The 17,225-nt window shown below is 49.3% G+C and overlaps 1 long non-coding RNA gene across 1 annotated transcript; it reads left to right on the top strand.

Moving 5' to 3' along the window:
• The first annotated feature begins 8,304 nt into the window (after positions 1–8,304).
• On the top strand, positions 8,305–14,230 carry Gm41745. The gene is made up of 3 exons (XR_877468.1): positions 8,305–8,439; positions 13,597–13,681; positions 14,095–14,230. It is a non-coding gene; the product is annotated as a predicted gene, 41745 (long non-coding RNA).
• Positions 14,231–17,225: the final 2,995 nt, after the last annotated feature.

The raw sequence follows: 17,225 nt of genomic DNA, 5'->3' as shown, positions 1-17,225 counted from the left end.
TACATTGTATCCCCTTATAGAAGATATGTTGAACAGCAAGTCCTTGAAAACAGGACCTTATCAGGAATCAAGGATTTTACAGAGGTGACCAGAGGGATCCTTGGTACCTAAGACTGATGTCCTTCTAGAAACAGGAAATTGAAACAGAGGCAGAGAGGGAATGACACATGACGACAAGGGCAGAGGCTGTAGAGATGACTCTGCAAGCCAAGGAACACAGGAAGACTGCCAGGAAACTGCCAGCCGCCTGGAGAGAAGCAAGAATCAGCCCTCCTCAGCTCTCAGAGAGGCTCAGCCCTTCCAATGTCTTCATCTCTGACTGTCTGCAGAGCTATGAGGTAGCTAGCCTGCTTCTGCTGCTTAAAGCGCCCAGTTTGAGGCACTTTGTTAAGGCAGCCCTAGAAAACTAGTGCAAACGACAGAGACCACATGGCATAGCTCCACATGAAGCCCCGTTTCCTGCATTCCAGCTCACAAAACTAAAGGAGGACCTGCAAGGTGGCTAGAGGGGTGTGCTGTGTGTATGTATAAAGGTGGTGAAAGGTGCTTGCTGCCAAGCCTGACTCCTGAGTTCAATCCCCAGGACTCAGATGGTAAAAGGAGAGGACCAAGTCTGGCAATTTGTCCTCTACACACACACACACACACACACACACACACACACACACACACAGGCATGCACATACAGTTTAAAAACACTAGAGAATTTTACCCAAGGGGAAGGGTAAATTACCTTTCTATTCTCTCTATGGATAATAATTCCAAAATCAATTCCTATCAAAGGCATGCCCAGCATTCACCTATGGCTCCTCCTCCTCCCCCTTAGCCCCCTCTTCCTCCTCCTCCTCCTCCCCCTTACCCTTCTCTTCCTCCTCCTCCTCCCCCTTACCCCCCTCTTCCTCCTCCTCCTCCTCCCCCTTACCCTTCTCTTCCTCCTCTTCCTCCTCTTCCTCCTCCTCCTCCCCCTTACCCTTCTCTTCCTCCTCTTCCTCCTCCTCCTCCCCCTTACCCTTCTCTTCCTCCTCTTCCTCCTCCTTACCCCCCTCTTCCTCCTCCTCCTCCCCCTTACCCCCCTTCCTCCTCCTCCTCCTCCCCCTTACCCCCTCTTCCTCCTCCTCCTCCTCCCCCTTACCCTTCTCTTCCTCCTCTTCCTCCTCTTCCTCCTCCTCCCCCTTACCCTTCTCTTCCTCCTCTTCCTCCTCCTCCTCCCCCTTACCCTTCTCTTCCTCCTCTTCCTCCTCCTTACCCCCCTCTTCCTCCTCCTCCTCCCCCTTACCCCCCTTCCTCCTCCTCCTCCTCCCCCTTACCCCCTCTTCCTCCTCCTCCTCCTCCCCCTTACCCTTCTCTTCCTCCTCTTCCTCCTCTTCCTCCTCCTCCTCCTCCTCTTCCAGAGACTGGTTGCTTCTACCTTCCAGGCCTTTCCCCCATCCCCTACAGCTAGAGCTCCCCTTCACACATTCTCAGGACTCTCATCCTAGGGCTCTGTGCTTCCCAGGTCCTGTTAAGAATAACAACTGCCTGCACTCCTAGTAGGGGAGGAGGTGAGGCTGAAAGGCAGATGTAAGCATCCGGAGGGAGAATGATGGGGCAGAGTAGCCTGGTCTCTACAACCGTCCTTCTCCATCACTCTCCACCCCTCTCCTTCACCTGGAAACTGGCGTTACTTCTCAGAACCTAAAGAACATGCCTCCGTGTTTAGCCACAGACAGGCTGTCTCAATTACTAAAGTAAAGGGCATCTAAACACTGGCAGTCCTGCTGGGTTTTTCTTTCCACCCTTCCCTGCCTCTCCCCCAGCCTGGCCTCTGGCCTCCCTTCTGATTTCCTTGTTCCACCTTGTCCTCAGGGGAACCCAGGCATCTCCCACACACCCCACCTCCAATCCACCTTAACCACAAGCCTCTTCTGCCCTCTCAAGTCCCCAAGTCATATGAACGGCCAGGATTCAAGTCCCCAAGTCATATGAACGGCCAGGATTCAAGTTTGCATCTAGGTTCTGCCTGGGGTCCTGTCTCCAGGCCTGGGGAGGACTAATAAGAACTCCCCCCCCAACAAAAAAGATCCAGCTGTGGGGGTTCTTCATCTCCAACTGGGGAGTCTGTGTTCTCCCCAGGACAACCTCAAGTGTCAAGCTCGAGCCATCCAGATCTTGTAACACTAAAAGGGAGCCAATCAAGACACAATCCAACCAGTAAGCAGGCAAACAGGGATTCTCCAACAGTGTAACCAAGATATAGGACATGGCTAAGCTTCAGGGGTGGCTGGGATTTGTTCATGTTTTGCCTTTACAACTCTGGGAATCATTTCTACTCTCGCATGGAAGTTGCCAGAAAGGCCCAACGTCAAATGCCTCATTGCTGGTGGGTACATAGGATAGAGCAGCCACAGTACTGAATTTGACTTTGCCCACCGTGAAGTGTAGGACCCTGAAACACCCCTCCTAGGTAAACATCCAAAATAACTGAAAACAGAGACTTAAATAGATACATTTATATGAATATTCACAGCAGCACTATTTATAACAGCCCAAAGGTAAAAAGACCACAAATGTCCTCTCGGTGGATGGATACACAAATTACTAAACACGTACAATGGAATAATACTTGACTATAAAAAGAAATGAAGTCCCCATGCACGTACAACACAAATAAATGTCAAAGAAACCACAGGTAAAGGTCCGCATAGTGTGTCAACTATCCAGAGTGTAAATCCATAGAGAGCGAATTCAGATCAGTGATTGCCTAGGGAGGGAGGAAGCAGGGGTGGGGCGGGGCTAGTCAGCGTTTCCTTCTGAGCTGGCAGAAAGGTTTTGGAACTAGGTCAACATGACATCTGTACATTATAAATGCACGAAATGCCCTTGAATTATTTGCCATAAGATGTTTAGTTTTAGGTTATACCAATTGTACCACATTAAAAAAATTAAATCCCCAGAGAGGAGCTGATTGGCTAAATTTGGGTCAAGTGTCTGTGCTGACCAATGAACACAGCCTAGGGGTGTGATTTAGAGAAGAAATGCTGTTCCCGTGGAAGGTAGATGGCTCAGAGGAATCACATGCCAAAAGTGATTGATTGAGACTTGAGTTCTATAAATAAGACAGCCCAATGCATTATCAGAGTATAGGGGGCTTAGAAGTACTCCATTCAGTAGCTCTGGCTATATATGGCTATTTAGATCCAGATAGTTTCGATCCTAAATGATGCTGATGCCCTTCAAAAGCAGGTAGCACCATACTGAGCATCAAAGATGTATATATAGCCTGTCATTGAGGTTTAAAAACGTTTATTTGACCGGGCAGTGGTGGCACACGCCTTTAATTCCAGCACTTGGGAGGCAGGGGCAGGCAAATTTCTGAGTTTGAGGCCAGCCTGGTCTACAGAGTGAGTCCCAGGACAGCCAGGACTACACAGAGAAACCCTGACTCGAAAAACAAAACAAAACAAAAACAAAAACAAGAAAAACAAGAACCATTTATTTGTTCATTTTTAATTAATTATTTATTTATATTTTATGTGCATTGGTGTTTGCCTGTATGTATGGTGGAGGGTGTCAGATCCTCTGGAACTGGAGTTACAGTTGTTAGCTGCCATGTGGGTTCTGGGAATTGAACCTGGATTCTCTGGAAGAGCAGCCAGTGCTCCCAACTGCTGAGTCGTCTCTCCAGCCCCTATTTATTCGTTTAAAATTTTCTGTATATGAGTGTACAGGTGCAAAACCGCCATGATGCCCATGGGAAAGCCAGAGAACAGCTCGAAGGGGTTGCTTCTCTCATTCCATCTTGCAGGTCTTGGGATAAAACTTGGACTGTTGGGCTGGAGAGCTGCTGGCTCAGCAGTTCAGGGAACTGACTGCTTTTCCAGAAGTCCTGAGTTCAATTCCCAGCAACCACGTGGTGGCTCACAACCATCTGTATGTAAATGGGATCCGATGCTCTCTTCTGGTGTGTCTGAAGACAGCGGCAGTGTACTCATATACAATAAGATAAATAAATCTTTAAAACAAAACAAAACAAAACAAAACAAAACAAAACCTCACACTGTTGTTCTTCCCAGCAGGCACCTTTACCCAGTGAGCCATCTTGCCAGCCCAGACTGTAAAGAGTTCTATCAGGAAAAATGTTAATTCAGACATTACAGAGAATAGCTCCTTCATTGTATAGAAAGTGGGGCTTGCCTGTGAAGTGTCCCCATACATCCCCATTTGTGAATGTTCATGCTGAATGAGCCATTAGGTGGTGTGGCTTGGTGGGAGGGAGTAGGTCACCAAGGGACTTGCCTCTGAGCGATGGAGCTTGTTCTCCGATGGCTCTGCCTCCCGGTTACCGGGAAGTAGGTAACTCTGCAGTCTCACTGAGGTCTAGGAGCCAAGTGTCCATGGACCCCTGACCTTTGAAACTCTGAGCTAAGAATGCTCAGCCATTCTTCAAGTCCTCTGGTGTTTTGTCACAGCAGTGAAGACAGAAGGGGCTTACCTAAACACAGGCTCCTAAACTCAGGAACAACCAAACAGTTCAGATCTTGGTGTCAGGGGGGAACAGGTGAAGTTCTTAATCGAAAAGAAACTCAATTATTTGTTTATAAAAGCAATATTCCTGTTGCGTGGAGATTTTAAAACCTTGGAAAAAGTAAAGATCAACATAATTTTCATGACTCAGAGATTATCCTAATTAACATGCATGTATATATACATATCCCACTAGACTTTGTTCCCATGCGTTTCTACTTATAGAGAGGTATATATGGAGAGAAATGCATTTTATTCTGTCTCCTTTTTTTTTTTTACAATGTATTTCAGACATTTCTTATGTCATCAGCTGTAGATTCTTGCCATCATTTTAATATCTGTGGGAGATGGAGTCTGAACGGAAGCTTCAGAAAGGCTTAAAAGTGATTCACCGCATTGCACAAGCCCTTGAAGAGACAGTGAGGGCCAGGGCCTGCTCAGCAGGGGACAGAATGTGGTAGGAGTCCAGATGGTGACAGGGTACCCTGTCCACTAAAAGCTGACCTTCGTAGAAGCTGGGGGAGGGGGCACGCTAAAGATGACATCATATCACAGGCCTGTGCAGGCTTCTGTGGGTTCCCCACCACCACCACCACCACCACCACCACCACCACCACCACCACAGGCCACCCTCTCACAGCCCCCGCAGGGCCTGATGAGAAGCAGAGACCACGACAAGGCTGCCCTGTGCCTTGCTGTTCCAGAAGGGTCCTCTGCAGCAAGCCAGGAGCCAATCTGTGGAGCAGTTGAACCTGAGAGAAGTGCATAGCTTGCCTTACCCAGATGTGAGGTCTCACAGCAAACCGGTGTCAGGGGTTGGATTAGAACCTGTGACTCCCAGATCAAAGATTTGCACCCACAAAGTACAGACTCATTCCTAGTTCTTGAGGCCCTGCCTTGCCTGTGTCTCACTGATTCTTAATCAACTGCATGTGCATGTGTGCTGTGCACAGACGGGGAAATAAATGAAGGCCCACAGAGAAGAGGTGCCTGCCGTCTCTGAGCTAGGCCATAGCGGTCCCTGATGTGGATAGTCCATTGGGTGTGTCTAGTACAGGACCCTCATCTGACCCATCCAGAGGGCTGAGCCTAGGCAGCTTCTGAGTCACAGAAGGCCTGCTCCGTGACTCAGCAGCATTCCTGGGAGCCCAGAGGCCCATGGCTTAGCCTCAGGCTCTTCCTGTAAGTCTTGGGGAGCCTGGAGTGTTCCCCAGCTAGCTGAGATGAAGAAAGCCTGACAGTGGGTTCAGGTCATGGCCTGAGGGCCTGAGGGCTGCCCTGGGGGTTAGCCAGCCATACCGATTCCATGACTCAGAAACCCCAGCCACTTCTGCTGTCTGGAGGTTTGTTGCTGACCCTGCATGCTCTCTGTGAGATGAGAATGCACCAGGCAGAAGTTTCTAGAAACTGTGAGGACTGGAGAGGACAGTGGGAGGCAGTAAAGAGCTTCCCTCCGACCCCCTCTTTAGACAAATTGCTTCCTGTTTTGGGATGTCAGGAGCAGGCAATAGAAGCACAGGCTGCCACAGACAAACTGGTTGCCGGGCTTGCAGTCCCAACTCTGTCTCTTCCTTAGTATGACCATCATAAGTACTCTCTAGGCTGAGTACCTCTCTAGGCCTCTGAAAAAGGGGGAGCCAGGATCCCCTCTCCAGAATTGCAGAACTAAATGAAGGCCTTGTATGCAGTGCCTAGGGATAGCACAGGAGCCTGAGAAAGCACCAGGAATTAGTGGCTATGAGTAACAGAACAGAACACAATGGCCAGGGTCTCTTCTTGTGTTCTCCTAATGCAGTCACTCTTTCCTTTGTTTAGTGTGTCTTTATTAAGTGCTTGCCAGTGAGCACAGAACTCAGAACAAGTCTTTCCAGGGACAGAGGATCCAAAAATTGCTAATGTTAACGGATACCCACATAGTCTGTACTATCATAGGATGGACTTGCTAGAAAGGAAAATGAGAAATAATAGCTCAAGAGACCATTAAAAAATTATTCTGAGATGATGGAAGATGCTGTCTGGGCCATTGTACGTGGAGCAGCTCTACGTGGAGTTGGGGAGAAGGGGAGGGGGTGGAGGCTGTGCTGAGACCGGAAGTGGCTATGAAGCAGCCATAGGAAGAAGTAACAGTGTTTCAGATGGAGCCAGGGCAAGGCAGGAAGACAAAGCTGGAGGAGGCTGGGCGCAAAAGACCCACTAGAGCAGTGGTTCTCAACCTGTGGGTCGTGACCCTTTTGGGGGTCACATATTAGATACTCTGTATATTTTTCCTTTACAGTTCGTAACAGTAACAAAATGACGGTTACGAGGTAGCAACAGGATAGTTGTGTGCAACATGAAGAACTGTATTAAAGGATCACAGCATTAGGAAGTTTGAGATCTACTGCTCTACAGGGCCAGCGGCTAGTTTGAAGGGAGAGTGAGGGAAATAAAAGCAAGGAGGGCAGGATGTTGGCCCTTCTTCCCAAGCCTAAGCCTGTGTCTCTGTAGCCTGAGGTGCCAGGGCAAGCCCCTAAACACCAAAGGACTGAGCTAAGCAAAGCTTAGCTACCTTCTAAGGTAGAACCCCAAGTCCTATCCAGGCTGCTGGGATGCCATTCCCCACCTCCACCCCCAAGTCCCAGCAGGGCCTGATGGGAAGCAGAGATCATGACAAGGTTGCCCCTTGCCCCCCACCCCTGTTCTATGCATAAGGAACCTCAGCTGCATGCCAGGAGCCAATCTGCCAGGCAGTTGGACCTAGGAATGCATGGCCCACCCCACCCAGACACAAGGAGCCTTTTCTTGGCCAGACTTCTAGAATAAGGCTTTCCAGGGGCTGGGGGTGGGGAGGGTCACCCTCTTTCTCCTGTTCATAAACATGATTAAGGCTTTTGCTAAGCAGAGCAAACACAGCTGTGAGCCTGAGCCCACGGGCAGCACCTGCAGGGAGGCACAGGGCAGGGAAGGGGAGGAGGGATCCTTAGGTTCTCTGGGGTCCTCTTTCTGCCTATGGAGTCCCACTATCCCAGCCTTCAACAATCTAAATCTACTATGGCTAAGACTACCATAGACGATTCTCTGAGCCCACTTCCGAGTCAGAGAAACTGAGGCCAGGGAGGGGTGGGTCCTCCCACCTGAGAATTTAATGCATCCGGCCATTGGTGAGAGTTTAACCCTCATTTCCCAACCAACTGTGATACAGTTACACCTATGACTGACATCTTTATAAACAGAAAACTAAAGCTTCAAGAGTTTCAACTGCACGTCCAAATTCAGAAATCAGGATTTGAACTACACTCTTCTAACTAAAGCACACTCTCTTTTGTGTTTTATTTACTTATGTTAAATTCTTTTTGTTTGTTTGGTTGGTTGGTTTTGTTTTGTCTTCCAACTAAGCTTTCTCTGCGTAGCCCTGGCTGTCCTGGAACTCACACTCTGTAGACCAGGCTGTCCTCAAACCCAGAGATCCACCTGCCCCTGCCTCCCAAGTGCTGAGATTAAAGGTGTGTGCCACCACCGCCCAGCTACATTAAATTCCTTTGGTCAAAAGAAGTTACTTATTGCTGTTGTGATCAGATGAAGACCGACAGTGAAAGTGATATGAACTTAACTATGCCAGGAACTGCCGCCATCCTGAGGACTGAGAAGGGAGCTGCTCCCTTCACCACTGCGGGGGGGGGGGGGGGGGGGGGGGACGGGATCTGGAGAGATGGTTTGCTGAGTAAGAACAGACACCTAAGTTCCATCTCATTGTGACCCCAGCACTGACAGGAGAGAGATGGACAGCCTAGCTTCCACGTGGTGATCTCCAGGCCAGTGAATGACCTCATCTCAAAAACCAAAGTGCTTGTCTCTTAAGGAACTCCCGCCTCCATATTGAATCTGCACATGCCTGGATGTGAGGGGGTTCTGGTGGCCCAGCAGTGATGAACTGAGTCTGCCAGGAAATCAGCTGGGGTAGGAGGAGGTTTCACTGTGTTCATCTCAGTTACTGTAGCTGAGCCACACAGCCATCATTGATGCTGTTCAGTGGACCCTCTCCGGTCCTCTGCCTCTGTGGCTCCTAGAAAGACACCATCTTTGGCTTTGTGTGTGTGTGTGTGAGTGTGTGTGTGTGTGTGTGTGTGTGTCTAGGAAGGTCGCATGGTAAGTTCCAGCCCTTCCTCAGCTGTACACTGATTCAGGGCTAGAACACAGAATTCATACTGGGAGATTGCCCAGTGCTCTCATTCCTAGGGGCTGGGTCCCAGTGAGGCCAGTGGAGAGGAGAGAGAAAGCTCTCAGCTGGGCCTTGCCGGTTATGCAACCCCAGTGAGGCATAAGCCTGGCTGTTAGGGCCATTAAGGAGTTCAAATGCTTATTTACTGCAGCATAAAAGAAGCCCTTCTGGTGAATGCAGCATGCCATCCGGAATCATACTGAAGATACAGCCCCCCCCCCCCCCCCAGCACAGCCCACAGGCTTAATTACCGTACTGTGCTAGAACGCTTAAACGCTGGCCAAGCCAAGACTGCAGCAGAGCCTTCCGGTTCCTCGGGAAATGCTCGTTTCTCCTTTGTCTCTCTCCCCCAAACCCACGGCCTTGGAAAACTACCCACCTTCCCCAAATGCCCTTGATACTCCTCCTGTCCTAGGGATCTGTTTCTGCATTCCTTCCTGCCAGCAACCACACACACTTTCCTTTCTGCCTGAGCTAGGGTTGTAGTTATGAGAAGACTGTGTTAACACCAGAGCCTTACCAGCTCTGTTCTCAGGGGCCAGTCCTTAACCTCTCTGGCTCTACTTTCTTCGGCTGTAGAATGGAAGCCACAGCATGATTCTAGTGCACACAGTCAGGACAAGGACACAGTGAGCAGCAAATGAAGAACACGCAGTGAGGTATATATTTAAAGACCCACATTATCTTTACTCAGTGTGACCTTGCCTGTCTTTTGGAGCTCTGGTCATATTTCCAGGAAGTCTTCTATAGCCCCTCCTAAACACCAGTGCTTTCTACTCCCTTTCTAGGCAAGCTACACAGTGTGGCCATCATCTGGTATGACCAGAGCAATATCTTTATTCTCCTGATCTCTGGCCTCCCATAATACATGAGGCTGTCTGGGACCTTGCACACAGTGGGACTAAATAAGGAATGAGAAGTCTGGTTCTTGGCTTTGCTGAGGGTGGGGGAATCTCATGACATCAGTGTACCAGGGCCCATGACCTTCTCCCTGACACCTGAGAGCTCACGTTGGTTACCAGGTGGGAAAGCCAGGTGCCAGATTATATTACATACTCTTCATACAAAATGCCCAGCAAAAGCAAGGGTTTGTTTTGGCTTAGAGTTTGACATTATGGTCTATAATGGCAGGAAAGTAGTGGCAGCAGATGCTTGAAGCAGCCAGTCACATCATCCAACAGTCGGGAAACAGATCAGCGTGATCTGGTCCTCTGCTACCTTCCCCTTTCTGCAGTCTGGAATGGTACTGCTCACATTTGAGGAAGGTTTTCCCACCTCAATTATCCCAGTCTAGAAACTCCCTCATAGATGTGCCTGTTCGTCCCCTAGATCCTGTCAAGTGGACTGTCGGACATTAACCTTCACACACGGGTACTAGTTTACGTGGGCAGGCATCACACACTTTTATAATTAGGGTGTCTCAAAATAAAAGCAAGGTTCTCTCTCAGCCTCTCCTCAGTGTCTCTGCCTCTGCTGCTGTATGGCACTCTCCCTGTGCAACCCTCTCCTCACATCACAGGCTTTACTCCTCTGTGAAGACGATAATCACACTAGTCATGCTGGATTAGCCCTGCAGCCGTGAATCCAGTGCAACAGTATCTTCATCTCACAGGCCAGACTCAACCTTATGCAGATAATCTCACCTTTACAGACACTGCTGGAGTTGGCACTGCAGTGTGTGTTTGGGAGAGGCGCACAGGATGCAGTCCTCAAAGCAGTCGCCGTCTTTGTCAGAACAGCTTTGTGTACCTGCAAGAGACCTTCACCAATGGGCCTAGTATTCCCTAGGAGAAGGGCCCTCCCCCAAGATTCCAACCATTTCTCCCAGTCATTTGCATGTAGTTCTGGCCTAACTGCACATGGCCTTGGGTATCTGGAGGTTCAGATAGGGGCTGAGGAAGGTAAACCGAGGGGAACTCCTTCTCTAGGGGAAGTCTGCATCCATCCTGGGTTAAGACTCTCTAGTGCAGCTGCTTTGTGGTTCCCCAAGCTCCCCAAAGTAAGTCTCACTCAAGTCTAATAAGCTCCTTGGTTTTCGTTGGGACTTTAAGAGGAGGGGGTTGATGCTGCTCATTCCTTCCCAGGGAGAAATTCTTGCAAGAAGAAGCTAAAGGTAGCCCATTAATACCAGGAGTCAGAAGACATAGGCTCTATAAACTCACCCCTTCTCCTGCCTTTCCTTAATGGGATTGTTTAGTACCCCAAGTCTTAGCTTCCTCCTCTATAAAGTGGGCACAGTGCTTGCCAAACCATCTGCTTGTGGTAAGGATGAATTTATTTTTTGATGAATGCGTGTGTGTGCATACGTGTTCATGAAGGTATGCGCACACATGTGTAGAGGGGCCAGAGATGACATAAGATGTCCTATTTTTTGAGACAGGATCTCACTGAACCTGTGCATCCATGCAGCTAAGTTCGTTGGCCAATCGTCCAGGGATCCACCTGTCCATTCTGTCCCCAACTCCCAACCTCCACCAGCACTGGGGTCACAAATGCATATAGTGCACTGCTTTGAAATGGGTACTGAAAATCTGAACTCAGGCATTTGTGAGTGCACAGCAAACACTTTACCCACTGAGCCATCTCCCTGCAAAGATAAAACTTTGAGGAAACTAACTATGTACATTCAGTATGTGACTGTCACATGGCAAGCTTGATTAAGTCTTCGTCAGTCTTGATTTGCTAGGAAGCAAGTATTGTCCCCAAGGAGCCAGAGAGCAATGGTACCTAGGGCAAATTCCTCATTTCCTCAGTCCTCCTGTGTGCATTAACCCGCATCCCTGAATCACAGATATTAAGTGCCTACCCTGTTCCCATTCTGGGTTTTTCCCTTTACATAGCAAGCAGCCTCCAGTCTGGACAATCTCTGTGAGAAGCTGCCTTTTAGGGTGCTTCTGGCTCCTGACTCGACAGGACTAGCAACAGGAGTTGAACAAGTGCCAGGACCCTGGGTCTGTCTCCTGCTCTGCCTTTTAATTGCTGGAGCAATTTCCTCCCTTCCCAGACTCGGCCCTCTAATCTACAGCAGAGCCTGTCTGAGATGCATGTCGTGACTTTCCTTTTGAACATGTAGAGGTTACCCTTGACCTACCCTAGTCAAGGTTCCCAGCTGACCCAAGCGTGCACTGTGCCCTCTAACAGGAGTGTGGCCCTCAGAGTCCACAGGGTTCATTTCTCAGCCTTCTCAGGTCCTCAGCACGCAGCAAGGCCATCCCTTTCCACCCACCTAACCCTGTTTGCAGATATAAAGCCCTGGTGCATGCCTTCTCCTGAATATCCATGATAAACATGGTAAACACAAACCCCATGAAGTCAGGTGCCCTCTCCATCTTGTTCAGGATGCTATTCCCCTGCCTGACGTAGGGACAGGCACCTATCAAGTATTTGGGGTATCCTGTTTGGCTTGGGGTTGTTTGTTTGCTTGCTTGTTGATATTTTATGTGTGCCATTTAAATTTTGCTTCTTCACATTTATTTTTGTTTTTGAAACAAAGTCTCGTATATAGCCCAGATTGGCCTTAAACATACTATAGTATCAAGTATAGAATATATTGTATCAAGTACAGTATAGTATCGCAAACTCCTGAATTTATTTATTTATTTATTTATTTATTTATTTATTTATTTAGCTTCTGCCTCCTAAGTTTGTAGATCATACGCATGTACCACAATGCCTGGCGTCCATCTTTGGTATACTTTAGAAAAGAGAAGGGAAATGGTGCCCACATGCATGAACTGAGCCAGTGCTCACTGTAACACCTTTCTCCTCTCTCTTTCACTGCTGCCACTAAGGTGGGTTTTCGCTTCTATCCATCTGTACAATCATTGTTTATTTCCGTAAGTTCCTCGGAGGCACGATGCTGTTCCCCGGGGGATATGCATGTAGCCCTGATGGCCCTGGCTTCTTCCCCAGATGTTACATCTTCTGAGGAAGGGCCGAGTCAACAGGCGGCTCACATAGGAAGTCGGCTCTGCAGTAGGCAGCCAGCAAATGAAGATCAGGAGATAAGTAGGGCAAGGTGGAGCTGGGGAGCGCTGTTCCTAGGGAGTGCTATGGGTCCTGAGCTGTTTTGGTGAGGACCCTGGCAGTCCAGGAATAGGGCTGAATCCCTCCAGCCTAGCCTCCTCACCTGTTCCCATGGAAATGCTCCTTTGCCACTTACTAAAGGGCCACAGCAATTAAAACATCCCGTGTCTACACAACGAGGGGCCAGATTCATTCTGGGACTTGTCCCTTCCCTGTCTTGCTACTGATTCCTGGTTGCCTGGCCCCTTCCTGGGAAACCCCTTTCCCTTCTCCCCTCTAACACACAGTGCAGGCGGCTCTGGAGTCCCTCCTGACCTCTGCTTCTGTCCCAGCTCCCAGACTCTTCCCCTGACAACAACCCCAGGAGCGCCCTCCCCTGCCTCTGGCCTCTCCCCCCTCCTCACCCACATGTTCCTTCAGCTTGAGCCTCTGGCATAACCCAACCAGGAGGTGTTGCAGGACACTTAAGGTGGCCATCGTTAGGAGGATTTTACTTAGTACAAGTCATAGGTGTTGCCTACCAAAGGCTCCTTCATTTTCCCGTTTTATACATGAAGCCTTGGGATACTTACCTACTTAGAGCCTAATCAGGGCATCCAAGCTGGGGGGGGGGGGTAATGGAGCTTTTTGTGTGTGCTGCCTAGTTTTTTGTCAACTTGGCACAAGCCAAAGTCATGTGAAAGGAAGGGATTTCACTTGAGAAATCCTCCTACCAGATTGACCTGTGGTGTGTTTTCTTGATTAATGATTGCTTTGGGAGGGCTCAACCCACTGTGAGTGGTGCTACTCTGGGCTGGTAGCCCTCGGTGCTATAAGAAAGCTGGCTGAGCAAGCCAGTAAGCAGCATTCTGCCATGACCTCTGCTTCAGTTCCTGCCTCTAGGTTCCTGCCTTGCTTGAATTCGTGCCCTGAACTCCCTCCGTGATGGATTGTTACCTGGAAGTGTAAGATGAAGTAAGCCCTTTCTTCTCTAAGTTTCCTTTGGTCATGGTGTTTTATCATAGCAATAGAAAGCCTAACTAAGGCTCTGTGTAGCTCTTAATCCATATCTTCACTCCTGAGGAGCAAACCACACAAAGCCCACCTTCTCCTTACTCCCAGGGCCTTGCCTAGACTAGAGAACCAAGGGCCTCTTTCCTTTCCCCTGAATCTGCTTGTTTTCCCAAATGGAAGGACCAAAATGTAGAACTTGTTCAGTTTGGTGAGACCCTGGGGTAGGGAATTTGATTGGAAGCCTGTCTGTTGTGTGTTTTCATAAATGACCGTGGCAGCTGCCTAATGGTTTGTGTATGTATCAGCTGGTCTTCTGAGCAACTGAGCCTGTATTAGCTGGTTTAATCCTCACCATCATTCTTCCTATTTTACAGGCAAGACTGAAGCATGGGAGAGCCTTGTCTACATGACTGCTTTGGGAAGAAGCCGCAGTTGGATCCAGCCCGTCCAGCTGCCCAGCTCAGCCATATGGATACAGCCTTTCTGTTTTTGTGGTTGTTTTTCCAGCCAGGGTTTCTCTGTATAGCCCTGGCTGTCCTGGAACTCACTCTGTAGACCAGGCTGGCCTCGAACTCAGAAATCCGCCTGCCTCTGCCTCCCAAGTGCTGGGATTAAAGGCGTGTGCCACCACTGCCCAGTGGATATAGCCTTTTCTAGTCACTAACACAGACTTGCAAACACAGCCACCCAGATGTCATCCCTGGAACACATAAGAGTGCGGAGACCAATCAACCCCTCCAACATACACCCCCCAGCCATTATCCTTAACCTTTGCAACATTTGTGCTCCAGACCAGAAGCCATTTATACAGTCACTGGCCTGGATCCTTTTAGAAGAAAAATGTGATTTTCTTTTCCACTCCACATGGCTCTCCCACTTCTCTCTCCTCCATCCAGGCCTTGTTTATTTCCATAAAGAAACAGCCTTTGAAGTCCTCCAAGAGGGAGAGGGTGGAACTACAAACATTGAGAAGCATGCCACCCGTTGGTTGAAACATGGAAGTTTTGTAAGGATTAATAAGTTTTTGGAACCCATGGATACTGCTGTTCTTTCAAGGTGAAATTAAAAAAAAAAAAAAACCTGAAAAATCACAGCTGTTGGGGGCAGGAGGGGGGTGGGGAATCCTACCAGGGCAGGGAGCTGAGCAGGGGTTTCCTTAGGTGTGGGCAGAGAAGCTGGCTATGCACTGTGCTGGTCACTCAGACCCAGACAATAGGACCAGTGATGTTTCCTTTGGTTCCTCTATTGCTGGCCACTCAGGATTCTGCCCTTCTGGCCTCGTTTAATGTCAAGAAGTCCCTTGAGGAGATTATGATTCTACTGAAGAACAACTTTTCATATGTCTGTTTATTCATAGGTGGGATCTCGCCATGTTGTCCAGTCTGGTTTTGAACCCCTGAGCTCAAATGATCCTCCTGCCCCAGTCTCCTGAATAGCTGAGACTATAAGCCACTCTTCCTAGCTAACAGGACTATCTTGAGTTTGGGGGTGATGCTTGTTTGCTTATTGGAGGTAGGGTCTCGTGTAGCCCAAGCTGGTCTCAAACTCACTGTATGGTTAAAGCTAGGGTTGAACTCCTGATCCTCCCTCCACATGCTAGGATGGCAGGCACACATCTCTTCCCAGCTGTGATAGCTTAGTGTTTATGTTTGCACATGCATGCACATATGGGTGCACATGAGTATAAGGCCATCAGTTGTCTCTGAGTTCCTTCCACAATCTTTTCCTACCTTACACATGGTATCTCCCTAGACCTAGAATTCACTGGTTCATCTAGACTGGCAGGCCTGTAAGCACACTCTCTCTTGCTCCAAGCTGTCCCAGAATAAATCCCCCATTCCTTCTCCATAGCCAGATAGGTTTTTCCCTGATGGTCTCACTTGCTCCTGTCTCTACATCTTGTTCATACCCACTCTGCCATTTCGGTCTCCCTGCCTGCCTCCCAAGCTTGCTTCCTCTGAGATCTTTGCAGTGACCGAGCCTCTGTGGAGAACTTGCTCCCTGAGACCCCCTACTGGCTGCCTTCTTGAGTTTTGGGTTGTCAAAGTTCCAATATCACGCTTCCCTCGGCCGCAGCCTCTGCCTACACCAGCACCCACACCGTGACCTTGCCGTCTGCTTGGTTCCTCTTTGCTCACTGCTGTGCTTGCCCCTCAGCACTGTGCCATGGCGCCTTCTGTCAGGCTCTGCACCAGGCCCTTCTTTCATAGGCAGTCAATGTCTGCTTGGTGAATGAACACACGAGTGAGTGCGTGAATGGGCACCTATCAATACACAGAGAGGAGAATAGTTTCAGAATGGCTGAGCGCAAATGCCTCCAAACTCTACTTCGACTTAGAGGAGTCCTCTGCATGGTGGAGCACGGATGTTGAATTCTGTATCGTTTAAACAAAATCTGCATTCCCTGAGGCCTGCTCCAGAGACCTTGGTCTTGCTTTCGAGCTTATCAGCTTGGGAAACAGAAAACAGCAAAGATCAAATGGCTGTTCCTTAGACTTTGAAGCGTTCTCTCTTTTTGGTGTTACTGTTGGTGACTTTTATGTTTTCTCACCTGGGCCTCAGATGCCCCCTTGGTACCCCGCCCCCAACCCCAGCTCAGTCCCTAACACAGCACACCAAGCAGCTGGGCCCAACTTGATTAGTCTTGCTTCTTGGTTGGCCTCCAGTTTCCCCTTCTGGGCCTGTCCCTTCCCCTTCCTGCTGCCGGGACCTTAAGACAGACTTGGGACCCTGGAGAAATGGGCTCCCTAACACCAACATGCTCCCCGGCCATAAAAATCTTTCAACTTCATAACTCCTAACAGCAGAAATCTGTCCAAACATTCCTGGGCGGTGGGAACTATTGATGTTGGCTTGCAGGCCTGCGTCCAGTTGCCAGGGCTTTAATGAGAAAATACTTAACAGTTCTAGTGTAATCCAGGGTGATGCCAGGCAGGGTGGGTGGGGAGCTGGGTACTGTGCCAAGGAGCCGCTTGCTGGCCTTCATGAAGCACGGGGAGCAAGACAGGCCATGGACCATTTTCACAGAAGAGTGGTATCCCCTCAGCCTTTAGGCCCTCGGGTGGGATATGTAAAAAGACCTGAGTCTATATGGGGTCGGAGATGGTGGGATAACTGGTAAGTAAGATCAGAGCTTGGCTGGGGCCGAGCTTGTATTTTTGGGACTACACAGCAGGGCAGATGAAAGAGTGCCTTTTCTCTCCCTGACTAAGGAATGCTGTCTTTTCCATGATTAATATGGAGAGAATGGTTGCGATGCTTTTAGAGGCCCGGTGAAGGAGAAGTGGTCCTTTCTTTCCTCCTTCCCAGGCGCCTGTCTGGGAGATGGTGGGCAGGGAAGGGTCAGCATGTCGGCAGGCCACCTGGAACCTGTGCAGGAATCCACATCACGGAAGGCCAAGGGCCCTTGGCAGCTGCGGAGACAGGCTGCGGGCGACCTTGGGAAGAGAAGGCTGCTGTATCCTCAGCTGGGCAACTTCAGAGAAGCAACTGCCCATGGTATTTC

The sequence above is a fragment of the Mus musculus genome, chromosome 18 (genome assembly GCF_000001635.26).
Source record: "Mus musculus strain C57BL/6J chromosome 18, GRCm38.p6 C57BL/6J".
NCBI classification, from domain to species: Eukaryota; Metazoa; Chordata; class Mammalia; order Rodentia; family Muridae; genus Mus; species Mus musculus.
Note: the sequence above shows the minus strand (reverse complement) of the source record. Positions and strands in the feature narration are given on the sequence as shown.